The following is a 13,321-nucleotide window of genomic DNA, read 5'->3' on the forward strand; positions in this document are numbered from 1 at the left end:
ACTGTTAAGTATTTTTTTGAGCAAAGATGTTGTTCTAGAGAAGGCAAAATGGCCTCTCAAGATACAACTTTTTCTTTAAACACATGACCTGCTAAATTAAGGACTGAAATTCTTCCATATGTGCTATGATATCCTAATCTACCACCCTTACTTCTCCCTTTTGTTTTTCGAAGAAATTTTTGGTTTTGGTAAAATGTTACCAACAAAAACATTGAAGCCTTGGTGTTACTAAACTCCTTGAATAAATGTTATACCATTACTTCAAACTACTGACACTTCAGAAAACCTCTTTCTAGTCAGTATCCAGGTTAATACTATAATTTTATCCCTTTACATCTATGAAACTTGCTCTACTGAAATGATCTAGCCAACAGAGACGGGTCCCATCTTTCTGAAGATGGGTTCATCTTTGTGAAACATATTTTTCAATAACTCAGCTGGTTTAAAGTCAAACCACCTGAAGACTGTGAATTAAGACCACCATAAAAATGGCAAAGATTGGAACAGACAGGTTTGGCTTTTTTACCTGTAATGGGGTTTGAAGTAATAAAAAATTAAAAACAATAAAAGAGAAAAAATGCATGTAAGAGAAGGTAGGTAGTTTGGGTCGGGGAAGTAGTGTTTCAGCAGCCTTTTCAGCATAGGAAAATAGCTAAAGGACATATCAGAGAGAAAAGTGACATGGAAAAGTCTATGATACTCAAGGAACCATGAACTTCTTGCCTCCTTAACACATGGACAAACAATTAGCAGAAGGACATGTAAAGGAGTAAACCCAACAGTACAAACACTGTAAGGAAACATCAGATCATCAAACTGAAGAGAATACAGATGCGTGTGGCTTTTGGTATCAATGGATCAAACCACAGTTTGATCGGTAACCAATAGGACTGATCAATGTTGCAGCTATTTAAACAAATTCTTTTTGTAGCTGAGGGCAGTCTGTCCTTATCAAGACTGAACCAAAATTACATTTAACCTCTAGAGTTCTACCCCAATACCCACATTAATTATATTAAGTCAACTACAAATGAAATCCTGACCTAATTGAAAACATAAAACCAACTCTAAAATCCACATTTAGTATGTTTGGTCCAGAAATTTACCCTATTTATAGGACTTGGTGACAATGAAGATTCACAAGGATGGAAACAAAACTCTAAAACTGACTAAAATGAATGAAATCCAGAATTGCTTGTGGTTGTGTTTTTTAAACATCTGTGTCTAATCATAAAGAGCCACAGAAATACACAAATAGATCTAAGTGTTCTGTACATGAATTGCTAAAAGAGTTACAGGCGCTTTTTTGGGCGCTTTTTTTTTTTTTTTAAGTGTTGTGGAATTTTTCACCTCTCTCTTCCTGCTTTGCGGTGACTTGTCTGTCTTCACTGCCACAAAAGTCAACTTTCTTCACAAGCCTGAATTCAGTATAGTCAGAAAGAAATACAGAAAATTGCATTTGTTCTCACTGTCATAAAGCTGGCTTGGGTTTCTAGCGCAATGTGTTGTTTTCATGAGCCTTCTTAGATCCATCAGCTGGGGAAGTGTCCAAAATATGTCAGCTTCACCACATTCTTTGGGAGTACTGTAGGAACGAATTTGAAGATACATCTTTTCCCCAATTTGAACTGAAACTCTGATGCCTGATAATCTCGCTGCTTCACTTGGATATCAAACTCCAAGTGAAATAAAGGAAGAATCTTCTCTCCTTATGTAAAATGAAATGAATAGACTGAGTAGAGTATGAAGCAAACATGCACTTTTTTAAGATTTTATAATGAAAAAAAACCCACATCCTGGACTGTCATACCTAACAAAGGAAAATTTTTTTATTAAGTGACAGCTTACTTGGTCTTTCACATTCTATTTACAGTAAATTTATTGCAGCATTATAGATCAACTGCAGACTTCTTTAAATATAGTTATTAATTTAAAATATTTTTAAATATTTCCAATACAATAAGGCATTTCCTTTCTTGTATGCCCACAATCCCATTCATTACGATCAGAACCTTAATTTCCTGCTATATTAGTGTTTTGAGCACAGCTTTATACTGCTTTAATATATCTACTACTGAAAAGCCTTCCAAATGGATACTTGAAGAAAACCTACAATGTCCTGATGAGCTTATAGCTGAAACAGGTTCTAAAATAAGATTTTCAATAATTCACTACCTAAAAAAATTTGTTCTAAGAATGGTATGGGGATAATACAAAACAAAGTCAGGAGCAGCTAAAATGTGGTATTAAAACAGTCAGCATGTGAAAAGAATTGATTTTTTCTCTCCCCCACTACCACTGTACAATATATTAAGAAGAAATTGTTGTGATCATTTGTTTATTTTTTTAAATCTAAATATTTATATGTCTTTGTGTGTTTGTGCATCTATCTATAGATACAGATACATATAGACAGATATAAAATTTGTTTTGGAAAAGGCAAAAAATCCAAGGAAAGCATCTTCAGTTTTATTTTAACGATAGAAACACAGGAAAACGTTCACATAAAATTGACTGGAACTAAGTTTTGACCATATATGGTGCCAGGAAACACTAAAAGGAGCCTCTTAACAGAAAAAAAGAAATGTTTCAATAAGAAATTAAAGTTCACATGGCTCATTTATGGCCATCACTAAACACTCAATATCACACCTTGTATGAACTGTGCATCTCACCTCTCTTCTCACGTAAAGTTATCACTCCGAAACTACAAGCTCAAGAGTAATCATTCCACCTTCCTGAGATGTTTCTGCTCCCTTCTTCATCCCACCCTGACACTCTTCCTAATTTCAATCACATAGACTCTAGGATTATCTAGGACACTTTTGTGAAGTGCAAGACTATGACAGGAGCCAGGAAACATTGCTGAACATCTTGCATAATGTTCCTACAGCTCAGCCACAAATGCTGAGCAGATAATAGGTGGCAAACATCCAAGTACCACAGCAACACACAGGGCCTCTATTGATGAATCAGTTACTGTCATCATGAATGCATCCTCAGTGCTGACTCAGGTAAGCATTCCTACACAATTAGAATTGAAAGCTCTTCTTGACTCAGTCTGTATTTTAAATGTCTGGGAATGCCTACACTTCAGCAATATCAATTTTTTCTTGTTTTTCATACTGGATTTTCTACAATCATCACTGGCTAATCAAAACAAAAGATGATTTTTTTAAGTTATTTTGTAGGAGACCATATATGCATAAAAATAGTTTTAATCTTATTCAGCAACATGTAATACAATCTTAGAACTATTACATTTATACTCTTGCAGCTCTTATGTGACTAGTAAGCAGAGAAAAGAGCATCAATTGAGGCTATTCAGATGAAAGAAAGTATTTTTTGTCTTTAATCACTTTAATCATAACAAGTTTCATGTAATCATTCTCATATTTTCAAAATCTCTCATTTTGGTCCATGGAGAAAAAGCAGGATTACCCTGCCTACAAATAGAAGCAAAAATACACTCTTCTCATCTTCAACATTTTAAGCATAAATTAACTAAGTGGGATAATCTGTATTTCAGTGAAGAGAGGGGATAAGAATTTCTATCCTCCAGGACAAGGCAGCACACAGATCATTTTGAGGTTGAGGGCAAACCCAGAACTTTTATCTTGGACAACTACTTTTATAGCCTCCTACATGTTCACAGTAACACACTAGTTAAAATCAGGTTGACATAATTTTGAGGAAAGTTGTTTTGTTCCAGGGGAGTTTAAGAGGATCTTAGGCCATGATATTCCAAATAATAACCAGTTGAAATGGAAAACAGTAGAGGAAAAGGTTAATTTCTGGACAGATCAGCTCCTTAGTCCAGCTCAACACCCACTCAATATGAACACCATTGGTCAAGAGAAGGAAAGGGAATGCTGATCATGGGTATAACCAGATAGAAGGGACAGACTGTCCCCAACACATAACAGTTAATACTCATCTATAGATTCACGTTTTGGTTTATGATCATTTCTTTTATAAGTCTTATAAGCACAGAAATATTTTTTTCCTAATGAAAGTTTTGGTAATATTTACTAATCTTAATTGCAGTATGTGCTGTTTGAAATTTCTTAGCATTGTAATGAAGCTTTATCTTCATTTTTAGGTCTGGACAAACTAAAGGATGTCTAAACTGGTCTTTAATCAAAATAATTAAGTAATTATACAAGTTACACACCTTGTGCATGATACTTTCTCAGTATCTTCACACAACACAGGAAAAGCATCTTCAACTAGACAAAGAATGCTTAAAACCATTCCACCAATGTCATTTAGGGACCAACTGCAAAATGACGGATTGATATAGAGTAGTACTTTCACCTTTCATTTTATTGACAGATATCAGATTCCAGTAAGGGTTTAGCCATTTAGTTACAAGGTGAAAATGCATAGCTTATACTCTGAGCCATGGTTTTACTTGCCCTATTATGTCAAAGTGAGCACGATAAACTTTAAATCAACATACTTAAAATGTAATTGAAATGTTGTTTAGGCAAGCTTGGTACATGGGCATCTGTCTTATGTTGTTTTGACTATAAACTTGACCCTGAATCCCATAGCGACATGGAAGACCTTTCTGCTATTGAGACTCCCTGAATTACCTAAACAGAAATAATAGATTTTCATCCTGCAGATGACATCTGCAATGTTTTGTTTTCATTATTTGAGAATAACATAACTTGATGTTGTAAATATCCATTCAAAAGGAGCATTCTAGGTTTTGGGGTTTTGTTGTTTAATTTCATTACAGAACAGGGTGGGGGGGAAGTTAAATTGACATTGTAGGTCATAAAGGCCCTTGGTGAGCATCCAGCAATTTAGGAGCCTTCTACAGTAATACAGATTTTTACCATTAATATTCTTCTGTTGTTAGAGCTTCCCACTGACTCTGATTTCATAATATTTCCTGCAGATGGTCAGAAATAACAGCAGGCAAGGATAAAGAGGAGAAAGCAAATTTCAAAACAATGCCATAGTCTTCATTATAGAACTGTTATTTTAGTAATTAAGTGTGGAGCTGCACATATGGTATCCGATTTATCCTCATATTTTCACTTACGCAAAAGTATGGGTAACATGTCTTGAAAGGTACTTGTTCATGTTTGAAAACTCAAAGATACTAGATTTTCATATAGTGATAATACCAGACCTTTCCTTTTTCTTCTCCCTCCAGCTTTATATAAAGTATAATTAAATTCTAAAAATAATTTGCTAAGACCCTTTCTCTGGCTTGTTTCTCCACCACTTACTAAACAAACCTCAGATGAATCTATTTGCCTAGATACATAATTTTCAATTGGGAAACTTCAACTCTGAAGCTTCACTCATCACTTATCTTCGTAAATTAGCTTAACCTTCACTGCATACTGCATATTCATTTAGCTTTTGCATTCTCTGTTGACTACCTTCTGTAGCACTTTTCTATTTCCTTGTACCTCGTTTTAAGTTACTCAAAGGAGGTGTTTTAACTCGTGACATTTTGTATTCCATGAAAAACTACAAGATTAACATGTTAGATATTATTATGAATTATGATGTGTAAATAACACAACTGTGAAATAAATGAGTAGCAAAAGGAGGGGAAAAGTAATATAAACGATAACACTGGAACACTGAAGTGCATAATTACTGCTGGACATAAATATCAGAAATAGAAGAAAGTTATGCATTACATCTATCTCACACAATTAGTTCTGATGCAACTATTACTGGACTGTGATGGAACTGATCCCACAGACACTAGTCAAAAACAGTGAAAACTTCACGATTATTGGCTTACAGACCAAGGGTATGAGGAGAACAGTGTTCTCAGAAACTACTTGTCCCTAAATATTCACTGATGAGTGACAGAAATAACTCTTTTCACTAACTAGTATTCCTTCTTGCCCTTCCTAATTAAGCATGGCTTGTAAATCACTGGACCGAACAAAAACCACCTCAAAATCCAGTTCCAGAGGAGAAATGGTTAACCAATGTTAAAGAACCCCCAGAACTGCCTAACCTTTTCCTTTCTTAAAAACACTGAGCTCAGTCTTGCAGAGATGTCAATGGATGCAAATCAATGTGCCACAGCATCCTTCTGCTGCATGCTGTGATAAGAAAATTGATGTTGAAAATCAAAATTAAAATCTGAGGTCTTAAGAATCTCAGATGTATGAGAAGTTTAAAGTGAGCCTTTACTTTGAATCTTTAAAAAATAGATATTATTTCTGCAATAATTATATGTATAAAGTGTAACTTTTTGGTAGAACACCAACTTAATACTTACATAGATATTTAGAACTCAATTTTCTATGCATGCATCCCTACAATCTACTGTTCACTTTCTTTATTAGAAAAAGAACAAAGATACAAAACACTCTGCTTAGGTTTATACCACTAAGAGCTTCATAATTGATCTTTAAGCTTTCTTTCAATACTTACACTCATGACGAACTGGATATTTGTTCCCAGAATTATGAAAAATACAAGACAAACTTTCTAAATTTGGACCTTTTGTCTATCACAAGGAAAGCAGAGAATGATAAAACAAAAATTACATGTGATATTACTTCACACAGGTCATGGAGGAGTCAGCTGTAGCACATAAATCACTAAAACCACTCTAACTCATTGGAGTCCGCAAAATAGGTCACAAACTTTCAGTTAGATCTCTATTAACATGAGGGCTTTTCTATCTCAGAAATTATTATAACATGGGGGTTATTTATTTTTAAGGCTTTAGACATATAAATAAAATTTTTAGTATACCTTTATTAAATGTTTATGTATGTACTACATATGTTTTTACAAAGACAAGCACAGAAACCCTTTTAAAAGTTTACTTATGCATGGAAGAAATTACTGACAGCCTAGAGCAGTAGACGAATGTGACTATCACACTGAGATGATATATAAAGGACACAAATATATTAAAATATTAGATTTCTGGTCTATAGGGGACAGCAATTTTAAGATCTGATGCCTGAAGCACTCTACTCACGCTTCAAATGAAACTCTCAAGGTGCAGCTAACCTCCCCTTACCCTACTGACTGCAACAAGAACATACAAATGTAGACTGTTCAAATATTTTTGTGACAATAATTCTCTAAGCATAAAAAAGGAGAATCAGCCTATTATTAGACAGTAGACTAAAATGTAATTATAGCTAAGCAACATAGTCTAAATTCACTTGAAAAACTGTTTCCAGTTCAAAGAATAATTAGCATAATACAAAAGTTAAATCTCAGGAGTGATGTTAATTATGTTTTTTTCTTTTAGTGTCCCAAGGAAAGAACTAAATCATGTCATGCATCAATGTGTAGAACATTTTTTACAGAATATTACTATTTATCAAAAACAGCCCAGAGCAAGAGAGTCATAAAATCTAAAATGGAAATATAATTTTCATGTTAAAATACTACCATAATGCTAATTATTGCTGGGGTTCTGAATTAGGTAATAATATAAAGGTAGTATTAATGAAAGACAGAAGCACAATATGTATGAGGATGAAGAAAATTAAAATTAATATTTTGACTCTTCACTATACTAGCTGAGATCCATTAACCTTAAAAGGTATAGGAAATAGATGTAAAATATGATTAGTCTTCAAACTATCTTAACCTGGTGCTGTGTGCCTTGTGGTTTATTTTAAATACGAATCATTTCTGTCAAAGGACTTGATAATATGTAAGAACAGCAATATCATGAACCGTATTTCAATTTAAAAATCACCACAAGATTAAAAACATCGATTTCTCACTGAAGATGAGGTTATGGCTAACCTTGGCTGCTGGAAGGAGAGGGAGGACCCATGTGACTTAATTCCATTTTACAAGGACAATCCAGAAATACTGTCAGGAAGAGCCTTTCTTCCTTCCCTTGCCTTTCCACTGCTAAAACAGCTGATGACCTGAAATTATCTTTCCAACTTGAAACAGAATGAAGAAAAAGAGGAGGACTTGCTGTTAAAATAAAATTATTCAGTTTAATATCCCTTTTTGAGTCCCAGGAATATTGTAGGGCTAACTGAGTGAACATTAGAAATTACACTGTCCTTCTGACCATTTTCTGAGACTTCATCTCTCAGACCTGAGAAATAGCTGGACAACACTGAGAAAATCAGCCTTTACCAGAAGTACTTGGCCTCAGGTTTAATTCTACAGGTTCAACAATATAAAATCCTTCATTAAAAGTGAATAGTCACCAAGATGTTGTATAAGCTTCATGTCTTATGAAGGCTCTGCTTTCTGTTAAGACTCAAACCAAACCCTTAGAAGGGAAAAAATAAACACTGCTAGAAATGTTGATGCAGAAATGACAAAAAACACTCCAACATGATCCAAAATAATTCTGCTCCTGAAAGCAAAACACAAATGCAAAAAGCATGTCCAAAATTAACATGGTGCATGGTTACTTACAGTACAATAGGTTATTTCCCTTTATATTGATAGAAGACTGGACTGCTAAAAGTCTAAAAGATAGTGAGTTGGTCATTCATTCAGGTGCATTTAGCTTTCCATTACACTAAAAGAGAGTATGTTCCTCTTTACTGTTTATATACTAAATGTGTTTGAATCTTGTGTAAAAAAATCCGATGGCATTGAGGATAACTTCTAAAAGAATACTTGGATTTTAGTGGCTTTTCTCTGTAGAGAATACAAACTTAAAAATTATATGTAGTTGTACGTGTTGCACTCTCTTCTAGAGTTCATTTGGGAAAAAAATACTCTATGAATGATAACTAACACAGGAATTTTTATGCTGGTTTTGACTAGAGGACATATCGCTATGCTTTCCTGGGGAAAAAAACCTTTCTGTGGCAAACTACGGAATATATAATTCATGCAAGTTTTTTCATAATCTATTTTAATTTTCTTCTTCAATTTGTTATATGTACTTTGTCTTTATATGTAGATATATATTGCAACTTCTTGGAATACTAGTCATCAACATCTCAAGTAAGATCACATCTACAGTACAGTGTCCTGTTTTGGGCCCCAACTATGGATAAACTGGAGTGTGTTCAGCAAAAAGGCAGGTCATAAACTGAAAAGGGGAGGTTCAGTCTGTATGTAAAGAGTAACTTTTTCACAGTTGTTTTGCCCTCTCTTCAACAGTTTATTTACCTTTTTTTCTTAAAGAAATTTTCTTAGACATCATGGCTTATTCATGCATCCAATACTTCTGTCCCTCCTCTTGATATCACTGAAAGGACATGATTGTCCCCAAATACAGTCTTCATGATAAAGGATTATTTATATAATTGCAATATTGCCGGTACTCTTTTTGCTCTCTATAAAAGAAGCCCAAAAGTTTTATTTATTTTTTGACTGCTCTTCCATATGACTTAGGAATTCCATTGATCTGCCCCAATGATGTGAAAGTTCCTTTTTCTTCCATTGCTACCAATTATGGTTGACAAACTTTATCAAGATCCATAAGTAACAAACATCAGTTCTATTGGAAAGTTTGTGAAATAAAATATTAAAAAGTATATAACATTAAATGTTCAACTTTGAAGCATGTCATAACCCTCAAGTTATTAGAAAAAGGAGTTAACTTCCACTACCCATCATGTATGAAAAAAATTTTGGCCTGTTTTTGTTTTGTCACTCATTTGTTTGAAAGCTATTAAACGTATAATAAACACATTGTTTAGGAAGATAAAGCTCTGTTATAATAAATATATGCAGCTAAGAGTTACAATACAGAAAGCATCTAAAACGTTATGTTTTCTAATGGAAACAGAAGTACACAAAGTAGTAACCTAGAAGTTCTTGTAGTTTAATAAAAGGCATTTTAGTAGGGAATAACATTTCGTCTGATGGATGTTATGAAATTCTTGTGAGTTTTCCCCAGCAAAGGATTTTAAGATTAAGATATTAAGATTACTTTGTTGCTTTTTGCAGGTATTAAGAACTTTTTTGTAGAGATACCAAAATTTATTTCAGAAAGTTTCTAATATGCTGATTTAGAAATTCAGCAGTAAAAGTATTTCAGAATTACAGTAAGCCTTACTTAGGGGAAAACTAGAAAAAAGCTTGCTCTGTCAGGAAAAGAAAGAACTATTTTAAACATCCTTCATCTTCCAACTAACATTTTTAAGTACTTTATTATACAAAAAAGCCTTTCTGAAGCCTGTACTGAAAAGCACTGCTGGACACCAATCTCAATTAATTCAAATGCAAATAAACTGTGAACTTCAACCTGCTTCAAGCAATCAGTGCAAGCTTTGCCAACTCTCCTCTCATTTAACTCTTTAGAACTTAGTATTTTCTCAAGATTTGCATAACTGGGCAACGCAGCCAAATAATTCACCACTAATTTCACTCAGTGTATGGTTAAAAAATTGATTAATCGAATAGATTTAGCATTAAAATTTCGAGGGTTCTAAGGGTAAATACCCACGTAAACATTGGTATCGATTAAAGCTAAAAATAGATAACAAACACATATTTTCAGGTCATTCCTATACACACTTAGTAAGGAATAATTCTTGGATGGCCCACAACAGTTTGGCTGATTCAAACTTATTTCATTACATCTCCTGGCCAATATACTCAGCCAATACAACCAGAGCTATCAACAGCAAAGAGGAAATGGGAGATACAAACAAATGGGGATAATTTTTTCACTTCTGACACACTATACATGCATAAATTCCTTTATCTGCGCTGGCCCAATTTAATGGATACATAGCTGTTAATGAACATAAGTTCTAGAAAGCCCCAAAACTTACCTACTAGGAGACAAGACTTGTAACTAGAGGCTATTCAATTAACCCAAAACTTAAAGAAAGAATTTATACAATAATGCATGAGATAGTTATCCTGGGGATTTGATTTCTCTTGATTATGTTTCCTGACTAATAGTAATCTTTGACAGTGGGGGTGTTAGAGGCACTGTTTTCAAAGGCGTTGGTCAACTACAATTCTTATTCAAACAACAGCCTTTTCAACATTTCTTTAGTACAGAGAAAAAGTTTCAACTTACTGTTCAAATAATGTAAGAGAGCATTCTTTGTCTTTTCTGTCTAATGAGAGGCAAGGAAAGCATGCTGTATTAAATATGTATAATATATTATGCAAACAAGTTTTGAGCCTTTTCATTTCATGACAGCTATTCCCTCTGCCTCAGGAAAAAAAAAAAGGAAAGAAAAAAAAAGCAGCTCAAACTATAAAACTGGATTAAACAGATTTGCAAATCAACTTGATAATCTATTTACTTTGTTTTAAAATTACATAGCATAACAGGACAAGCTACATTGAATATTTAACAATTATTTTCATGCTCCTACTTAGAAAAGCCGAAGAACAAAGTCCAGAATGGCATTTGATTCATTACTCCCCAAGAGCCTGGAATTCATTCCTAAAATATTTTGTCCCAAATTATCCCATAATTTTTTCCAATCTGTGGAAAAATACTTAGAATTGACTACCTAAGTTTCACTTGACCTCTTACATTTGAAATTTCTAAACCAAGTTCAGAAATGTTAAAAGGCGAATCTGTGAGTATTGGAGCTCCACCTTTATATTTAGGTTTCAAACTAAACCAAGCAGACCCTCACTTTCATTGTTATTTTGCTGCCTCTCATTCAAAGAAGAGTAACAGAAAATTTACATTTCATGAAACATTATACAGAACAGTTTAGAACTGCATACATTTATCCTAAGGGGACAGTGAGGTGGGAAGTTTGGGATTCATGAGAGACACAGTTTATGTGATTGTATCACCTCTTTTTTCTAGGATTGAATAGCTTTGCTTTTTTAAACAAATACTGAGGATTATTTGATAAATTCACACACCAAAAAAAAAAACAAACAACCTATATCAGAATGACAAACCAGCAGGATTAGATACATCTAGAACATTCCTAGAATAGAGTAACCACAGCATTTGGGTTTTTACTGAGTACCATTTACTGTCATAGGCTATAGCCCAGCAAATAGCCAAGTGATCTGCTAACACATTTAATATTAGGATGCCTAAAAGGTTGTATGGATGTTGATAGCATCAACTATTGTAAGCGTACACCCCCACATGCACGTCTTTATGCGTTGGTCAGTATAAGCAGAGTTTATAAAGCAGCACATATAATAGGGGGTTTTACCTGAATACTGATTCTAGGACAAAAACTCCTGAGTTTTGCAGTCAACTCTTTGGTAAAGTCATTAGCATCTAGTTTTCTTCAAGTTTGGAATGATGTTTTTAAAGATCTTGGAACTACACACCGTACAAAAATCACCTCCTTATGAAGTATACAAATATGCTTGGAAAAGGATTACTATTGAAGACTGACTTTTTCTAATTGTAAAAGATGAGCAAAATTACTATAGAACACACTTGATATTTAGAACACCATTTTGTTGAAATATAGCAGTGCCATTTTAGTTCCTTGAGAGTCTACATATCATTTCAAATCTCCATTTTTTAAACATGATTTATGAAATAAGCCATACCATGACAAATGAAGGCAAAACATTACATAGAAAATACAATAAGATATAAGATATGGATTTTTAAAGTGCAGAATTAATGTCTTAGCGTCAAAGTTTATCATCTGATTGATGCTGGTAAAATGACTGATCTCAGCAAGATCAATGTCTTTTACTTATGTAATGATGGATAACCCTTTGCAGTTAACAGGACTCTGTGTGTGAATAAAGGCTACTCAAGTGAACAAGGATTTGCAGATTCAAGACCTATATATTTACAGATAAACATGAAAAGTTAGGCTGTATAATTAATGAGTTAGGGTTGTTTTGTTGTGTTTGGGGTTTGGGTTTTTTTTTTTCCCACTCAGCTAATGACTATTTAGAAAGCAAGCATCCTAAATCTTCATACTTTAACATGTACCATTATTTAAAATTATATCAAAAGGTTTCAAAGAAACGATAAGACAGATGATTGATAAGAGCCATCCTGGCTGATGGGTAGACTGCTAAAGAAGGTTGGCAACCAGTGCAAGTGCTGCATAAGAAATTTACTTTCCCTACCATTTGAGAGACGAAGGCAATAGCTGCTTTACAATTTTTTGTGGGGTTAGGGTGTATATTAAAACCTATGTACATCCTAATTTTACTTAAATTTAGTGAAATCCTTGGTGATCTAAACTACTTTGTCCTCAATTTGCTTGCTTCCAACTTTACTCCTCAGTAGTTCTATGCTGCTGCCCAGTGGGAATCTTTATATTCTAGGTAATAAAAATACTCAGTAAGAACAACCCACCTTAGCATTCAATAAATTATACAGTAATAAAAGAAATAATAATAATAATAATTAAAAAAAGGTACAGTAATGTGAAACAGTCTGCTTTTATCGGCTTCATAGCACCAGCAA

Source organism: Gallinula chloropus, assembly GCF_964237585.1.
Source record: "Gallinula chloropus genome assembly, chromosome: 4".
Classification (NCBI taxonomy): Eukaryota; Metazoa; Chordata; class Aves; order Gruiformes; family Rallidae; genus Gallinula; species Gallinula chloropus.